Source organism: Sceloporus undulatus, chromosome 3, assembly GCF_019175285.1.
Source record: "Sceloporus undulatus isolate JIND9_A2432 ecotype Alabama chromosome 3, SceUnd_v1.1, whole genome shotgun sequence".
Classification (NCBI taxonomy): domain Eukaryota; kingdom Metazoa; phylum Chordata; class Lepidosauria; order Squamata; family Phrynosomatidae; genus Sceloporus; species Sceloporus undulatus.
This window is the reverse complement of record NC_056524.1, coordinates 109,938,824-109,958,089: the sequence shown is the minus strand read 5'-3', so window position 1 is coordinate 109,958,089 and position 19,266 is coordinate 109,938,824.

The following is a 19,266-nucleotide window of genomic DNA, read 5'->3' as shown; positions in this document are numbered from 1 at the left end:
AAAATAATTAAAAAAAATAAAAGATGCGAAATAAGAAAAAGTGAAACTTGCTTGGACACACTGATGAACAGGGCCCTGCAGATTATAATGCTCCCAGGATTAAGATGGGAAATTTCTGTTCTGATCAGAATGGTTGCATCTTGCCTCTGCTTAAATATTTCCACTGAATCCACATCATGATCACAGATGGCCTCTGTTCAGCCCTGAGATCAGCAATAAATTCAGTGAATGGCCTTAAACAATCTATTTTCTGTGTAATGCAGAAATGAAAACACAGCCCTACATTAAGATACCAGCCAAAGGGTTATTGAGATAATGTATAGCATGAAATGCCTTAATACAAAATGTTCAAAAATTATTGATCCTTAAACTTTATCACTGTGAATTGTTGCAAAGTGAATTGTCACAATGTGAATGTCCATGTTTTTGTTGTTAATAATCAGAACATTAGAAACTCTGACTAGAGGCTGAAAAAATACAGCAGCAATAGTAATAATTCTACTTTTACTGCTGTATATCCTTTCTCATAATAGCTGAGGGCAGCACTGCATTTAATAAATCACATGGTAGAGTCCTTGAAATATTGCACGATTTCCAGATAAGGCATAGAAAGCTTGTTTAGCTATGGAAAATTATCCTCTTAGCATATGGAAGATGAGAAAATCATAGAGAATACTTGTGGCCCAGATCATTCTCTGCAGGTTGTTTCATCCTCAAGAGATAGTTCAGCATAAAATCCCTCACCTGAATTATGAATTGTTACATCCAAGAAAGATCCTGCTGTATGATTTTACAATGTATTTGATGATTTGAGATTTTTTTATTGCTGGGGTCTAGTCCACCATTTTCTATCCCCCTGAGAACCTCTAGAGCATCACAGATTGCCCAAAATGACAAAATGCTACAAAAATAACTGGAAGTTGCTAGAAATCTACTTCTGGTTTTTAAATAATAAATAAATAAATAAATATTAATATTATAGAGGACTGAAACCTACCATATATACTTGACTATAAATCAACATCATGTATAAGTTGAGGGCAGGTTTTGGAGACAGAATTATGGATTTTGACCTGTGGATAAGTCAAGGGTAAAACCTAAGAACATGTAATGAAGGATGTAAAGGTTGAAGCAAAGGAAAACAATGCCTAAAAACTTTTTTAAAAAATCCCACCCCCGTGCCTGCCTCCAAGGAACTGTGCAAGTTGCTGCTGCTGCTGTCGCTGTCGCTGTCGGGCGGCTCCCTGGGCGGAGAGGACACCTGCGCTTCCGCGCATCGCCACAGGGAGGCCGCCTTCGGACTGAAACCATCCCGACACCTCAGCAACAAGCCAGGACTGAGGAGGGATGAGTAACACCTGGGGGAAGGCGGGGGAGTGGGCGTGCTGGTGGGAGTGGCGCGCATATAGCCGGCCTGCCTGGCTTCCTTCCTCGTCCCACCCCTATGCCTGCCTCCAAGGAACTGTGCGAGTTGCTGCTGCTGCTGTCGCTGCCGGGCGGCTTCCTGGGCGGAGAGGACACCTGCGCTTCTGTGCATCGCCACAGGGAGGCCACCTTCGGACTGAAACCATCACAACTGCGCAGTTGCACAACTATTTTGTCCTGGGGGAGGCAGGCACTGAGCTGTGCCCCAGCTAGCTTGTTGTAAATTTGATATTGTATTTTATTGTATTGTGCTGTTTTGCTGCTGGCTGTATTGAGATATGCATTGTTACTGTTATGTACTGAGATTTGTATTGATGTTTACTGTATTGAAATGTATTGCTATATGCTATTGCTATTGTGATGTATTGAGATTTGTATTGATATTTGTTGTACTGAGATATGCATGGTTAAGTTATTGTTATGTGAATCTGTTGTAAACTGCCTTGATTAAGTTTTTAGAAGGGTGGTATACAAATAAACCTTATTATTATTATTATTATTATTATTATTATTATTATTATTATTATTATTATCATGAATAACTATTTATGCTTATATTAAAGGCTGGGTGGACAAGAGGGTAGAAAAGGGTCAGTGGCAGATTAAGGACAGATTAAACTCTTGCCTTTCACCAGAGGATGGTTTTGTGTGTGTATGTGTGAGTGAATTACAGTACAATACTTACAATGACCTGCAGATAAGTTGACTCAGATTTTTTGAGTCAATTTTTCAACCTACATTTCTAGATTTATACATGAGTATGTACAGTACTTAAAAGGTGCAATACTGCTTCCAGGAGAGGCAATACACCATTTTAACAGGTCAGTAAAAACACTGTCTAGGATAGCTGAAGAAGCTGAAGGCCACATAAAAAATGTGGAAGCTGCATACTTCCTTTAATTGTCATGGTAACATCCAGAGGAACCCTGAGATCGGCAGTTTGGGGAGCTGAATTTAGAATTCTCAGCTGGAGAGCTATAGTGCCTCACCAAATTACAAATTGCAGGATTCCATAGGATGCAGCCGGGGCAGTGGGATCATAGTGTTAAAACGGTATATTGTGAAATGCTCCATGTATTTCATTCAGTATTTAATTTTGATTTTGCTGGCTTCCTGTTGCTGATAGTACAGAGAGGTGGAAATGTCCATAATGGTGGTGATGTTTTTACTGAATGTAAAGATAAGCCTTTCCATTTGCTGATTTAAATTTTCAGTGCACATTCTGGGAAAGGGGTAGACAATGGCACAGAAATTGTTCAAAAGAGCCTCAAAGAAAGAGCTCAATTTACATAGGAAACTTGGGGTTGGAGTGGGACTTGTGTACATAACTGCACAGGTGGCAGACCTAGTGTTTGCACAATGGGGTTTGCCACACCAACTGGACCATTTTCATCACAATGTAAGCTACACAAAAGGTGTGTAGTCACATGAAGATCATTATATCCATATGGTGATGAGCAAATGCATACAAAAAGCAACTGAAAATGGTATTGAGTTGGTGCACCAACTCTTCGTCTGCCTCCTTTTGAATTTGCAATGCTAGCAAGTCCAAGAGAAAACAATACCACTAATCCCTAAAATCAGCCCCCAAATTGGCTTGAATCTTGTCTGTTCTACCCTCACTTTGAAAGTCTCATTTAAATACTTTCCTTACACTGAAACATTAACTGTGAAACTCACCCCGCACCTTGTAAAGCTCTCCTCTACTGTAGACCACATAACACAGTTGCAATAAACTCTGACCCATAAAAAGTCATGTAAACATTAAAAACCTGTTTTTACTAGCACTTTAAACTGCCAAGAGCAATTGCTCTTACACTATTTCCAATCCTCCCAATGAACCCAGACTTTCAAGATGGGTGTTCATGTGCTGCCAGCATCACTGCCAAAAACAGGAACAGGATAGAAAGGTATCAAGCTTGTTAGTTATTCACCTCAGGCAGATGTTTGATATTTCCAACAGCAAACAGCTCTACAAAGCTTCTAAGGAGGTCAGCTTAACGATTCTGCATTATTAAATGAAACAAGTGCCTAGTCTTTCTTCACCAGTTTCCCTAAATTGCTAAAGCTTTTGCTGTTTCAGTGAAAAGCACTGTAAACTTGGTCAACGTAACTGTTCTCCTGCCTTCAGGCACTGCAATTCCCTTAAGGTTCAAATCCTTTATTTGCTACAAGTCCAATAATGCACTCTTTGGATCACAGGCAAAAGTTGAGTGGGAATTGCCTCCAAGTCAGAATGGAAAGATTGAGCCCAGAGTGTGTTCTCGCTCCATACTTTGAATAAGCACAACATTTGCAGTTGTTGATTGCTGCCAAAACCCTTTTTTCCATTAAATTGTGGGAAATCAGTCCTATAATTAAGTTTTGCTTCATGCCTAAAAAAACACTATAGAAGCAGATTTATCTGCATTATTATATTTTTTAACCTACAATGTGGCAATTGCTACTAGTCTAGAATTACATCTGCTAAATATACTGATCTGATTACAGAAAAATTCATAGCTACAAAATGTATGTAGTAATTACTACTATGTCCCCCCTCCATCCCGATATTCAATGTGCTTTCCACTTCTTGTTTACACCAATAGCACATAAAACAGATAAAGCTGAAAGGTAAGGGCTTGCTCCTGAAACACTCCCAAAATACTACTGAGCTGATAATTTTAAATATGGAAGTAACCTCAGGCACACAAACCCTTTTAGGTGGTAATGTATATTATGTCAGTTGCATCAAAAGTTGGTAAACAAAAACAATGCACTGGAGGTTCTCCTGCTCATTCCATTGATTGTGACTGTTGACATTTATCCTGAAGTCCAACCCTGATTGCACTATCACTTTTACTTACCAAAGCATGCCATTGCTACTCAAAGGCAAAACTAGATTAGGAGTGTGTTCAACTGTCTAACAGCTCTTACTGTCAGGAAGTTCTTCCTAATGTTTAGGTAGAATACCTTTTTCTGTATCTTGCATCCATTGTTCTGGGTCCTGTTCACTGGAGCAGCAGAAAATAAGCTTGTTCAATATGACATACCTTCAAATACTTAAACAGGGCTATATCACCTCTTAAACTTCTCTTCTCCAGGCTGAACATACCCAGCTCCCTAAGACTCTCATCATAAGGCATGGTTTCCAAACCCTTCACCATTTTGATCACACTCCTCTGGACATGCTCTAGCTTCTCAACATCCCTTTTGAATTGTAGTGCCCAGAACTGGACACAGTATTCCAGATGAGGCAGACTAGAATGGCACTATAACTTCCCTTGATCTAAAAACTATATACTTCTATCGATGCAGCCGAGAATCAGATTGGCCTTTTCAGCTGCTGCAACAGACTCCTAGATACCTTTCACATGTAGTCTTGCTAAGTCAGGTGTTCCCCATCCTATAACTATGCATTTCATTTTTTTTCTGCCTAAGTACAGTACTGTACTTTTCTCCATGTTGAAAATTCAGCTTGGTAGTTTTGGCCCAGCTTTCTAATGTATTCAGATCATTTTGAATTTTGATCCTCTCCTCTGGGGTATTAGCTACTCCTCCTAATTTGGTGTCAATTGATAAGTATGCCCTCTATTCTTTCATTCAAGTCATTGATAAAGATGTTGAATAGCACTGGGCCCAGGACATAACCATGTAGCATTCTACTGGTCACTTCTCTCTATGTTGAAGAGAAACCATTGCTGAGCACTCTTTGGGTTCAATCAATCAACCAATTACAAATCCACCTAACAACTGTGTCTAGCCCACATTTTACTAGCCCACATTTTGCATGTGTCTAGCCCACATTTTACTAGCTTGTTTTCAAGATGGCTTTGTGTTGAAATGAAATAGGTTTGGTGGGCTGCTAACAGACCAAGACAACCAGCCAATGTCAGGCTAAAAGAAAAGAGAAACAATCCCCTATGTTTAAGTCTCAGCTGAGCCAGTGTCTCAGTTGCAGTGGCTACTCTTCAGTTTATTTGTAATGGGGAAATGGAATCAGGGTAGGTAACGAGACCTCTGGAAGATGTATTGCTGTTCCATCATTGATTAGCCAGTCTTTCATAAAGCTTCCTGAAATGTGCTTCTTCGGCTACATTGTGTTAATGGACACTGGCAGCCCCCTAATGCATGCCATTATGTGTGTGTGTGTGTGTGTGTACATACACATTTCATTCTTCAGTTATAAGCATGCACCGAATCCTATATCTTCTACATTCAAGGATGCTGAAGAGCATCTTGCCTGCCCAAGCCTAGCATGACATTGTAATTGCCACATCTCATGGAAACTGGGTTACTCAATTAAAGTCATAATTGATACACACACACACACACACACACACACACCAGGTAGTGCAGCACAGTTTTGCAGAACACATACAATGTTCTAAAAAACAATTGTGTATCTTATGTTTTAGAAGTTTGGATTATTCATTCATGATGACACTGTCACATAGGATTGTTATTTCATTTGAAAGCATTACATTATTTCTTTTTAACTGAAAAGAAACCAAACTACCACATTTTATCTAATTTGGTGACCAACATAAGTGCTGCATCCACAGATCTGTTATCTGCAACCTGAACTATGTAATGACATATATAGTAGGCTGGTATGAAACTTAATTTGCACCATTACATGAAGAGCTGAAAGGGAACAGCAGGCATTACATATTTACTTTGATGTACATTTACAATCTGTAGTGGGAGTACAGTAGTAGAAGTTACATCGTTTCAATGAATGTGTTCTTAGGTTAATGGATCTAATGTGTCCATGTAGTATTCCTGGGAATCAGTTTTGACCTTTAGATTTCCCCAGCTCTGGTTGCACAAAACATTAGAATTCCAAACATGTTGACAGATGGCTGCGCATGAATGGGGAAGACAGGTACTGAATTTTAGAGTTCTTACAGTGGTTTACTCCCCTATAGCTGGCTTCACAGTTTGGAACTTATCGCACGCACAATTAACCTGACTGCACCCTAGCAAGATGCAGCTGGGACGCGGGATGCAGGTGGGAATTATTGCATGTAATTCACCACCGATTCCGCCAGCCAAGTGCATCCTAGCTGCATCCCAGATCCCAGGTGTGCTTTAGCAGCTGCACAGATCTGTTATCTGCAACCTGAACTAAAAAAAGCTCCCAGCTTTGAAAATCAGCTTCTGAAGCATGCCTGAGAGCTTTGATGCATCTGGGCTCTACTCGACTGGCAGAATCGACAGTGAATTACATGTAATATTTCCTGCCTGCATCCCACATCCCAGCTGCATCCGTTAGGGTGCAGTCAGGTTAAGTGTGCATGGTATAAGCAACTTTGTCTTACAGAAGAGAATACTAGTAAGTAGAATAATGCATCAATCTTGGCTCATCCCCTTGAATATGGAGTAAACATTTAAAAATTTTGAGTGTGCATCACTGGTCTATACATTTATTTTTTTTAAAAAAAATCATTTAAAAATTATAAAAGTGCTTCTGAAATTAGACAGTTGTCTACTGGTTCCTGGTACTAGGCAATATATATCTACAATAATCAAGAGCTTCTCCCCATTTCAGATGGAACCTATTTGAGATGTTCTATAACAACAACAGCAACAATATGTGTGCTGTGAGAGGAAGAAAAGCACCATTAAACTACTTTTAGTGGACTAGGGGGAGAAATTTGGTAGTCTGACAAGCTAAGAATCATCAACTTCTTAGGCTCACAAAATGAAATCATGTTCCTTGTATATGTCAATTGCTAGCCTGAAGAAAAAATATGTACAGGTCCTTATCTGCAATGAGACTGATAATATTTCCTTGCAGAAAACCCCATGTCTCTGTTGTGCTTCCTTTGTCACATGTGACTATTGTTAGTACAGGACACACTGGAGGAAAGGAGTGATGTGCATGACAACCAACATATGTTTTACAATCAAGTTATTGACTAATTCATGGGGGGAAAGCTAACTGAAAATATGAAATTACTTCAGTCTTGTCACAACAAGACATAGGGTGTACTTTTCACTGGATACCTCCTTCTGTGATAGTAACAAGAAGTAGAAGCTTTGAGATACCAATATCTAATATCTCTGCATCCTGTTTTCCTCATTGACTTCAGCAGTAAAATGGATTAAGAAGACTAGTGTGGAAAACCTGTTGGGAACAACAAAATTGTCTCTACCCCTATTGTCGATATTGCTTAAGGAGGAGAGTCTCATAATGACACTCATAATGTGAGAAATAATTATATAATTTTTCACTAATTTTCTTCTCAAAGGAAGCAAAAGGTAGTTTCAGCAATTTTCTTGCTGCAAGATAGTCTTCAAAATCTGTGCTATTTTCAAAGATTATTTGCAGTTTGGGATTAATTCTGTGCAAATGTTTGCATGTGGTTCTTTTGCACGGAAAACAGAATTTTCTGGCATGCTATTTTCTATGCAAAACAACTACACATGAATTTTGCACATAATGCTATTTTCTGTGACCAAGGGATTTATTCTTAACATTAACCAACATAGTGGGGAGTATTAAACAGCTTCATTCTTCATCCATTCTTCCTTTAACCCATTTTAATGTTTTAGGAAGGAGTACTCTATTTGTGTTGGACAACAAAGGGGATAGGGTACAATAACTGAGAGAAGTACTGAGCAAGAGAAGCCTCATCTACTTTGTCAGGATTTAAACGGAAAGAGAGAGGTCCCTGGTTGCAACTGGGAGAGCATACAGTCCATTCCCTTTCCCACCCAGTAGCAGCCAAATATTTTCTAGTCCAGAAACACCTGTGTGAGAGAGCTGAAAGATGAGCTCATTACAAGAAGAAAAATATACACTATAAGCTACATTTCCCCCCTTTGGCCTACCTGCAGATTTCGGCTAGCTAACTAGATCCAGCTGTTTGATTTGACTCTGTACCATGGCGGTTTCCAATATCCCTTCTGAATGTAGTTCCTCTGGCGAGACTACAAATGTAAGAGTTGCTTGAATAATCAGAGAATTTGTAACAAAGCCTTGAGAATTACTGAACATAGGCTTCTCTGTTAAAGCCAAAGATTCTGGCAGTCTAACTAGGTGGCCCTGCCAACAGGTCAAATAGCACAATTGTCTTCTAGTTAAAAGAAATCCTAGAGCTGTTATGTGGGCATATTATTGCATTCTCTGTCTCTCTCTCTTCAACATGGACAACTAGAAACAAAACATCCTTTATTGTTTATATGATGCTGTGTTTTCAGCCATTTTTCTATTATCATTGTATCCAATATTAATCTCACCAGTACAATAATATATGTGTTAAGGGATATCAAATTCTAAGGGTGCACAACTGATTTGGTCAAATTCCAAACCAAATCAGGGAAGACTGATTTAGATGGAGTTTGAAGTGAGCTGGTCAGGCAGGTCCAAATTGTATTGGTTTGGACTGGCTCCAAACTGGATTGGTCTGAAGCAGTTCAGACCAATGCATCAATCTGGACATCACAGCAGGAAAGGAGAGTTATATAGTGTGTTTCCAAAATGTTGCAAAACTCTTTAAAAGGAATACACCAGGATAGAGAGACAGATGGGGAAGGAAAGGAGCTGGGCTGGCCCAGTAACAGCTCTAGGGCAAGAATTCTATCAGCACTTCCCAACTTTAGTGGTTCAGTGCAGGCGACAGTGCTGAACTTGTATAATCCAGTGAAATATAATGGGTTGTAGTTTCACTGTACTGTTACTGCTTATTTAATCTTTCCTTCAACAAATCTGGGCCTCCATAAGTCCCTTACTACAGGTATTTTCTTTAGAACTGAATGACTTCTGCTTGATCTTTGATCACTTGTTTTAACTACCCAAGAGTATGCTCTCAACATATTACAGCATGATCCTCCTGCCAAGAAATAAAATTTGACTAATTCCCATGACCATCTTTAGACTACATGTAAGTGCATTATCTGAATGGCTACTGATTTTCATACATTCTCATTGACATTAGGACTTTATCACCTAGGGGGAAATTGAGGGAAAATCAGGGGTTTAAGCAGTTATTATCTTGTGAAGATTGCACGATCGTGATTAAGATTTTCACACATTTTGCAATTAAAGCATCTTTATCCAGGGAATAACCAGGGAATAATTAGCAACAAATCATTCATGGGATTTCCCCGTGAATGATTTGTTGCTGGTTATTACCTGGTTATTCCCAAGATAACGATGCTTTAATCACAATGTCGTATGAAAATCTTAATTGCGATCATGCAATTTTCATGGTATAATCACTGTTTAAACCCCCAATTTTTCTCCAATTTCCCCATATGATAAAGTCCTTAATTGTCTTCACTTTTCTGTACAAATTCAAATCTATTTGTCCTTCGTTACATTTGTTCTGCTCCTTTGGACCATGGCCCAAAACAGACCATCCCAAAGGCATGGCATGAGGCCATGCTGGCACTATTTACACTGGGACCACAGCAACTGCATGCCCAGTCCTGAACTGGGCCACTGGATTCTATGTGCTCCTTCTTGGCCCAGTTCTTTTTTATTGGCATGGCCTTGGCACAGCTTCAGGCTGCATTTGGGGTGTGCATTGTGTAAATGGCATGTCCACAACATGACCTGAAACCACATCATTTTTCCCGTCTGTTTTGGGCAAACTACATTCAAGGTGATGGCTCCAATAGTGGGAAATATGAGGCCTTTCAGTTGTTAGATTGCACCTCCCTTCAGCTGTAACCGACATGGCCAATAATGAAAGATCATAGGAACAGCAGGTCAACATAATCTGAAGGACCATATAGTCCTCACTCCTGGAAAAGTTTCTTTCAGAACATTTTCCGCTGACATAAATCAATGTCATCTGATTTTAAAAGTTTGAATTTTAATTTAGCATATTAAACTGTCAAAGTGCTAAAACTAGTTGAACTGATATATTTGATTGAAGAGGGAGTCAATAGGTCATGTCACATAATGTAGTTTAATCTGATATTCAAAGAAATTCAAAGCTTTACTTGGAAACTGTGTTTAAAGGGAAACTTGTAAATATTTTAAAATGTTAACAACTCAATAGCCTGCAACCCTTACATTATTTAGAAGTCAGGAAGAGGAAGATATTAAAACTGCTAACATGCTCTAGTCTACTGACTCTAGTCTGCTTACGTTAATGTATGTTCTTCTTAGGACATTTAAGAAGAAAAGGTTAGTTTATATGTCTATATATAATATATTTTAATCTCTTTAAACTTTTCTAATTACTTATTGTTTTACGTTGATTTTAATGTAAGCTGCCCTGAGATCTTTTGATAAAGGCAGGATAAAAATATTTAAATAAATTGATAAATAAATATTTAATATTTGACAGGCATTGATTCATTTATCAGTGCAATCTCACACATGCCCACTCAGAAAGTACTGTCAGACACATAGAATTGCTGTCTATATTGTTAATTCATTTTATCAAGCAATACATTTCTACAAATATAAAAATAGGTGTGTGCATGTGTGCGAGAGTGAGGAAGTGGAGGAAGAATATGTTAATGTAGTGTGTGTGTGTAAGAGAGAGAGAGAGAGAGAGAATATATATGTTCTAAACTACCTAGGGGAGTGGTAAAGAAATGTTGTAAATAAATAGTGTAAAATTAATTTGTTAAAATTATACCATCAAACAAAAAACCTATTTAATATCATAAGATTAACAGTGGATGTGCATTTTATGTTGGGGCATGGCCCCATGACATTCATTAATTAGTATTTTAATTGTGAATTAAATTCAGGATATTCATACTTCAGGTATTTACTGTAGAAAACTCAAGTTTCCACAGAAAATGCTACTGGTGTATAAAGTATAATGCTACTGATATTTGTGGCGGCGGCGGGGTGTGTGTGTGATCTGTACCTGAAGTAACTTTGAAACAAGAAACTCTCTTCCATAGCAAATCCATGAGACAATTTAAATTATAACTTTGGTAAACAGTTGCCTTCTCATGTCAAAATGAACTGCACAAAACTTGGAAAAGTGACCTTTTAAGAGTACAACTCCCAAAATCCCCAGCCAGCATGGTCCTTTGGGAATATCAGTGTTGTTGTCCGAAAAGGAACTATACCACTTGGGTCCAGACTGTCTGAAAAAACATATCTTGCTGAATAAGCCTGCCTGATTGTAAGACCTGTGGGGAAGGGGTCTCTCTTGGTCCTATTATTATTATTATTATTATTATTATTATTATTATTATTATCCTTTGTTTATGAAGCGCTGTAAATTTACACAGCGCTGTACATACAATCTTTTTAGTTAGATGGTTCCCTGCCCTCAGGCTTACAATCTAAAAAGACATGACACAGAAGGAGAAGGGAGTGGTGGAGGGAAAGGGTAAGAGGTCCAGCAGTTCCTCTCTACCTCCAAGGCCTGGACCAAGGCAGATGGACTAGCACCACCATCACAGGCATGGTTGGTGAGGACACAGGAGAGAGGCTTCTAATGGGTTGCACCAAAGCTGTTGAACTCCTTCCCTCTCTGCTCTCTTTCTGATGGCAGGCAAACAGCTTTGTATTTAGTCAGCTCCTTGGTTCTTGACTTGTTGGTGACCAAAATAACTTTTTGATGGTGTGGGCTGTGATTTTATCTCTTTGTTATGTTTTAAATGTGTTTTAAACGGTTTTAATTTTATGGGTTTTTTTAGCATAACTGTTTACATTATGACTTTCATATCAGCAGGAGATATATCCCCAGACTTACTGTGGAAACATGAAACCACACGTAATACTGGACTCTACTGAAATAAATGATTTCTGGAGGAAATTGATCATAAAGTTGTGCTGGAGGACCTAGTGGCTCTGTTCCTCCTGTTACTGAGGAACTCTCTCTCTCTCTACACACACACACACACACACACACACACACACACACACACACAGGTTCTACCTGTCAACAAAGATCCAAAATTAAATTAATTGCCTTTAAATTCTGATTAATCATTTAATTAGGTGCCCTTTCTACCCCATACTTTGCTTGGAGCTACTGGAATAGTTAATTTAAGAAAGTGAGGATACCAAATGCTGAAGCCCTATTCTGAGGTAAGCTATTGACTCTGATGAACTATTTCTGTGTGGGAAATTAATATGAAAATCAAGTTTTAAAATGAGCTTGGCATCCTCATTTATTTATGCCTTGTACTGCAAGAGCAGTTTGAAAGGCAGCTTAATCTGTATTTTCAAAATGAGTAATGACTCTGCATTTCTCTGCCTTGTTTATTACTGAAATGACCCCAAACAGTTTTAAATTCCTCTCTCCCTGCTGCCCCACCCACCTGCCTTCCTATTATGCTCCCGCTTTTGGCCTCAGGTTGAAGGAAACAATTTCAATTATTTTCACAATGGTTTTTTCTGGAGGGATTTGTTTCAGGTTTTGCTCAAATTGCAGCCACTCTGCCCAACAGCTAAATTTGTTCAGAAAGGAGGTGGGGGCGGGGGGAGAGAAGAAATGTTCTGACCGTCAAATAATAGTATACTAATTTCTTCTTAAGCTGCAGCCTGTTCCTTCACATTGTAATGGCTGATGGTGGATGCAGTGTTGTAGTACCGAAGTTGCCCTTGAGGCTGAGAGAAGAAAAGCAAGAACATATATTCAGAAAATGGTGGAACACATGGAACATCCAGAAACTGAGAAGCAAACTGTTTCAGTGAAGGGTCAGTGGGACAGAATGAGGCAGCCACTTTAGGTGGCATATGCAAGGGAACAACAGAAAGACTGAGCATCTTCTTATTCCCTTCCCTCCCATCCTCCATCCTGCTCTCAGGATCAGTGAAGGACCCTGTTCTCTTATAATAGGTGAAGTAAGATTTAGCTGCTAATGCAATCAGCTTCTATACTGAGGAAGCTAAGAACAACTATCTTGTCCATGCTTCTGCTGGTCAAGTAACTTGAGCCAATCTCAAGAGTCAATACAAGCACAAAAGCAACCTTGGATACTTACCAGAGTTGGAAGAGAGCACAAGGATCATCAAGTCCAACCCCCTGCATTCAGGAAGACACAGCCAAAGCACTCCCAACAGATGGTCATTCAGGCTCTGTTTACAAATCTCTAAAGAAGGAGATTCTGCCACTCTGCTTATCCCACTGCCAAACAGATCTTACCATCAGGAAGGTCTTCTTAATGTTTAAGTGGAATCTCTGTTCACCTTACTCCATCTTACTAGAACCAAAGTGTCCCAACAGAGTCTACTAGTACTAACACTTAGTTTGGCCTCATTGCAACCCATGCATCTAGCTGCAGAATTACCTGGGTGTTACAACCTCTATACCTAGGAAGGCTAAGTAGGACCCCTTTGGTGATTTCCCACATATACTGTACATTTAAATGATATGTTTTTTTGGCATTATGGTACTCTGTAACGTGTGTATATTAAATTAGTCTTTAAAATCATGATAATACACACATTTCTGTAGACATCCTGAATGTTCAAATAACTTCACTTATTATGTTATCCTTACAAGAAACCCTGCAAGACAGGTCAATACCATCACCTCTGTTTTATAGAAACTGTGCAATATGGGAAGGTGAATCTAAAAGAGCTTTCCAACAAATGACTTCATGGGAAAGCTTCTTAGTATCATCATACAGTTCTAGATAAAGGTAACATCTGTGTAGGTGTATGTGGGGATTATAGGGCAGGAGAATGCAAGGCCCTCCAGATGTTGCTGAACACTGGTTGTACTTATTTCACTGTATATGAAATCAGATAGAAACACAGGAAGAAATATGTAGCAACCTGCTGTGGGCGGGGCTGGCATTCCTGGCTGCATGTTTCTTTAATAACAAGGAAGTTGTAGAACACATGCGTAACAAACTTACCGGACTCATGTTTGCTGCAACATTGTTTAATGCATCAACAACACAATACTTCCCTCTTTACCCATGCTACACCAACAACCGGCCAACGGGCCAACAAAAGTCTCTTTTAAGAGGCTGCTAGGGACCAGTCCTTAAGTGGCCCTTGCCTCACTCTCAGGGCTTTCCCAGCTTCGTCCTCGCCGTCCTCCTGAGTGTTTCTCTAGAGGCTCCCAGTCAGCCTTCTTGTGCTCTAAGGGAGGAGGTCCACACTCCCACTTGTCGCCTTTAGGGTCCCACCACTCGTCTTCCAGGTCCCTGGTTGGTGGTTTTACCCACTCTTCCTCATCAGAGTAGTTATACACACCCTCCGTCCGCGGGTTCCGCAATTCCACCTCTTGGTGAGGACCACGTCGCCGGAAGCTAGGTCGGGCTTGTAGGGATACTGTACTGGGACCCCTTCTCTCCCAGGGCTCCTTTTAACCTGCACTATCCCTCACTCGTCCGCAACTCCCCATCCTCCTCTCCCCATGCACCACTGTCCCTCCTCCTTTATTCCCTTTCCAGGGCTCCTCCCTCTCTGGCCCCGCCCCTTGGTAATTCTCCTCCTCTTTCTCCACCTGACCGCTTTTTTCCTTCTCCTCTCTCCCCGCCTCCTGGCACTTTGCCTCCTCCTTTTCCACCTGGCCCACTTCCGCCCTCCCAGCTCTCTCAGCCTCCAGGCTCACCCCACTACACCTGCATTAAGAGAAGAGCTACCAACAAGGAACAGTACATATAGAGAGCAAGAAGGAGTCAAAGGTTGAATGTATGCTTGTATAAACATCTTAATTTCATATAACTCTTGCTTGATTTGCTTGATTTTTAGTGGTGGATAGAGTGCTGACTTAAGCTGATGGGACCTACAGATGGAGGACCATGTAACAAATTCAGGTCTATATTCTCATTACAGAGAAAAGTGATGAGTGTGGTAGTCTTAGGACACTCTCAAATGGTTCTCAAAACTCTGCCAACTTGCTACAAGGAAGCTAGTTCCTCCTCATCATCATCATCTCACCTTTTTCCCAGTCCAGGGACTCAAGCTACACAATTATAGCACTCTCATGGCTACATCCTATAGAATCCTGAGGTTTGTAGTGTGATGAGCCCTCCTCCAACCACCATCTTGAGGGGGAGAGAGGCCTGGCCTGGAAGACAACGAACCCTCCTCCAACCACCATCTTGAGGGGGAGAGAGGCCAGGCCTGGAAGACAAAGAGCCCTCCTCCAACCACCATCTTGAGGGGGAGAGAGGCCTTGCAATTTTTTTTTATTGTATTGCAATTTTACTGTACACCGCTATGATCATTGCAGAATAGCGGTCTATAAATAAAAATTATTATTATTATTATTATTATTATTATTATTATTATTATGAAAAAGTCAAAAATTCTAAATGCCCCTCCCTAAACTGAAAATCCCAAGAATCCATAGGATATTGCCAAGGGAGCTAAAGCGTAATCATAGCCATATAACTGTGCAATGTGTAGTGTGACAGGGCCCTGAAACTCAATTCAGCTGACAAAAGTGTGTGTGTGTGTGTGTGTATAGCTTCATATCATACGAAAGTTAAAAATATAAATAAACTAACAACAGAATTAAAATCAGTTAAAGCCATGACCATTAAAAAATAAAACAACAAATGTACAGTATAGTACATTCAAAAAGACCCTTTACACCCAAGCAATCAGTATTTAAAGTCCTGCTGAAACAAACAAACAAAAAAAAACCATCTTCACCTTCCAGTCTAACTTCTCTGTGATTCATGACACTACCAATACTACTTTGCATTTCTAATTTAGGATCTGAACAGAAGGCCAAAATAAAGCTACTTCAGGTCACTTGGAGGTATGCTGTTTAAATGACACACGCATCTTAAGAGGCCAGAAGCATGGCTTTGGTGTGGCTTCCAGCCTCTTAGGATGCATGCATCATTTAAACCGCATATCTCCAAAGTGGCCTGAAGCAGTTTAATTCTGGCCTCTCTGTTCGGGCCCTTAGATTTCTGTGGTCTGGACTAAAAGTGGGGTGCATTGTTGGTATTCAGGCAATTGGACTACAATTCCTAGACTTCTACAACCAGACTGGCCAATGGTTGTTCTGTCTGTGGATTATAGTTGTTGCAGTCCAAAAAGGGAAACTTTTTAATACTCTGTGTAGTATTATAGATAGGACAACTCAAGCAACATTCACACTTCCTCAGAGAGTGGTGGAGTCTCCTTCCTTGGAGGTCTTTAAACAGAGGCTGGATGACCATCTAGCGGGGATGCTTTGATTGAGAGTTCCTGCATGGCAGAGGGTTGGACAGGATGGCTGTTGTGGTCTCTTCCAACTCTATGATTCTATGATTCTAAGTTGAGTTTACTTCCACCTGTGAGAAACTGCACAGATGGATGTTCTTGAAATGCCTATTTCTGCTTCCTTTTATGTCTGATACCCCCCTGTATCCCATCAGAGGAGGTCATCCCAGTTTATTAAGCAACCATGATGGAAGTACTATTCCATTTGCTTGTCAAACGTTAGAGCTCTCAGGAGCCATATAAGGCAATCATATGTGTCCCCTAAGAAAAGCATTCCTTGCCCGCCAAAGCACAACTCCTATTAAAATTAATGTGAGTTTTTATGTGCATAGGGAAAGGTGAAAGTAGGTAGGGTCCCAAATCATCTTGATAGCTTCAGGGCTTCTTTCATTTAGAAATGCATTCGAGTGAAATATGCATTTGGTAGCAGAGCAAAGTAAAAAAATAAAAATAAAAGATTTTCATGCATACAGTTGTGGTAATAAAGTTGTCTATACCAAACTGTTGGTACCTATAAGGTAGACAGGGACATCACTGCCTAATGGTAAGAGTATCTCTCAACTTTGGATCAATGAGACATCAACACTTCCACATGCAGGTTCCCAACCTGGGACCTATTGTTAACTTTTTATCTTCCTTTTTAAAAAAAATAATAATATAAAGATATATTCACTATCTATTCTCTTAACTTCTTTCCTTTTGCTGTCCTAAAAATTGCCTTGAAGCATATGATAATCATGGAACCTTCCTTAGTGTGTGTGTGTTAGGGAAGAATAGTAGCAATGGATCTACCTTTGATCCACCACTTTGAGTTAGATATATTAGCAACAAGGAAGAGAGAACAAACATTTGTGGATAGATTGTGGGTACACATCCTCATTAACATTATCCTTTGAGCTCTGATGCCTACAATCTGGTCACCAGCCTAGAGCAGAGCTTGGAAAGCATAATTTTTAGGTCTACATTTCTCTGAATACTTCAGTTCCAACTGGTTCTACACCTAATCTCTCTGAGGGATGTTAAACTTCAAGTAATGAGGCCATAAGAAATACACACTTATGATAAAATAAAAAACCTATGCCAAAACATCGAGGGTTCGATTAACATGGGGGAAAGGTCTGGGCACATATATAACAGGAAAGGATTGGGAATGCCTGTAAAAGTACTTGCCAACAAATTCAAGTTCTTCATAATTTAGGCAATACAACTCAAGGACGTAGCCGGGGGGGGGGGGTGGGGGGGGGGGAACCCCCCCTATCAGGTCCTGGGGGCATTCAAGCTCCTTCCTCCCCCCTCCCCTCCATTAAAACCATGGCGAGGGAACAGAGGAAAGACAAAACAAAAGTTCCTCTTTTCCCTCTCCGTGGCTTTAATGGAGGGGGGAGGGAGGAGGAAGAGAGGGAGGGGGAGAGAGACACAGAGAGAGAGAGAGAGAGAAAGAGAGAGAGGGAGTCCCTATGATTCGCTTTCGTTTCCTTCAGAGTCCGGCTTCCACTCCTCCTCCTCCTCCTCCCCCCCCCTCCTTCCTCAGGGAGAACTGAAGAAGGAAAAGGTGACTTCTAACTTTTAGCTGTTATATCCATGTACAATATAGTATAATAATAATAATAATAATAATAATAATAATAATAATAATATCCCTTACCCAAAGTGCTGAGGATTAGATGTATTTTGGATTTTGGAGTTTTCCAGAATTTGGTATATTTATATACAGTATGTCTAATGGGATATTAGTTCATCAAGCCCGCAGTCTTGGCTTCATTTTTGACTCTTCTCTGTCATTTATTCCCCAGATCCAGGCCACCGCCAAGACCTGTAGATTCTTTCTCCACAACATTGCCAAGATCCGTCCATTCCTCTCAATCTCTACTGCCAAGACTCTAGTCCATGCCCTAGTGGTTTCGCGACTAGATTATTGTAACCTCCTTCTAACAGGGCTTCCTCTTTCACACCTCCATCCTTTAATATCTGTTCAGTATTCAGCTGCCCGTATTGTCACATCCGCTCGCCGCTTTGACCATGTTTCTCCTCTTTTATCCTCCCTTCATTGGCTCCCCTTCCCCTTTCGCATCCGGTACAAGCTTTTGTTACTGACTTTCAAAGCCCTCCATGGGTTGGCCCCTCCTTACTTATCTGACCTTCTTTCTCCTTACATTCCTACTCGCACCCTCCGCTCTGGTAGTCAGGGTCTCCTGTCACAATGTAGGACTACCACTGCCCCCTCCCGAATTCGTCCCTTCTCGCTTGCTGCCCCTTACTCCTGGAACCTTCTTCCCCCACATGCACACCTCATCACTTCTCTGCCCAGTTTCAAAACTGAATTAAAGACTATATTGTTTAGAGAAGCATTCCCAGAGGTGAGCCCCTCTCTGACCCAGGAAGCCTCCTTCTAATCATCCATCAAGAAGCCAAGCCCTTCCTCCAGTCCATCTGCCTTGGTCCAGGCCTCGGAGGTGGAAAAGATCTGCTGGACCTGATCCTATTCCCCACCACCACTCCCTTCTCCTTTTGTGTCGTGTCTTTTAGATTGTAAGCCTGAGGGCAGGGAACCGTCTGACTAAAAAATTGATGTACAGCGCTGTGTAAACTTACAGCGCTTTATAAATAAAGGATAATAATAATAATAATAATAATAATAATAATAATAATAATAATAATAATAATAATAATATACTGGGAGATGGGATCCATGTATGTCTCATATGCATCTCATAGACATAGACTGAAGGTAATTGAATGCACAATATTTT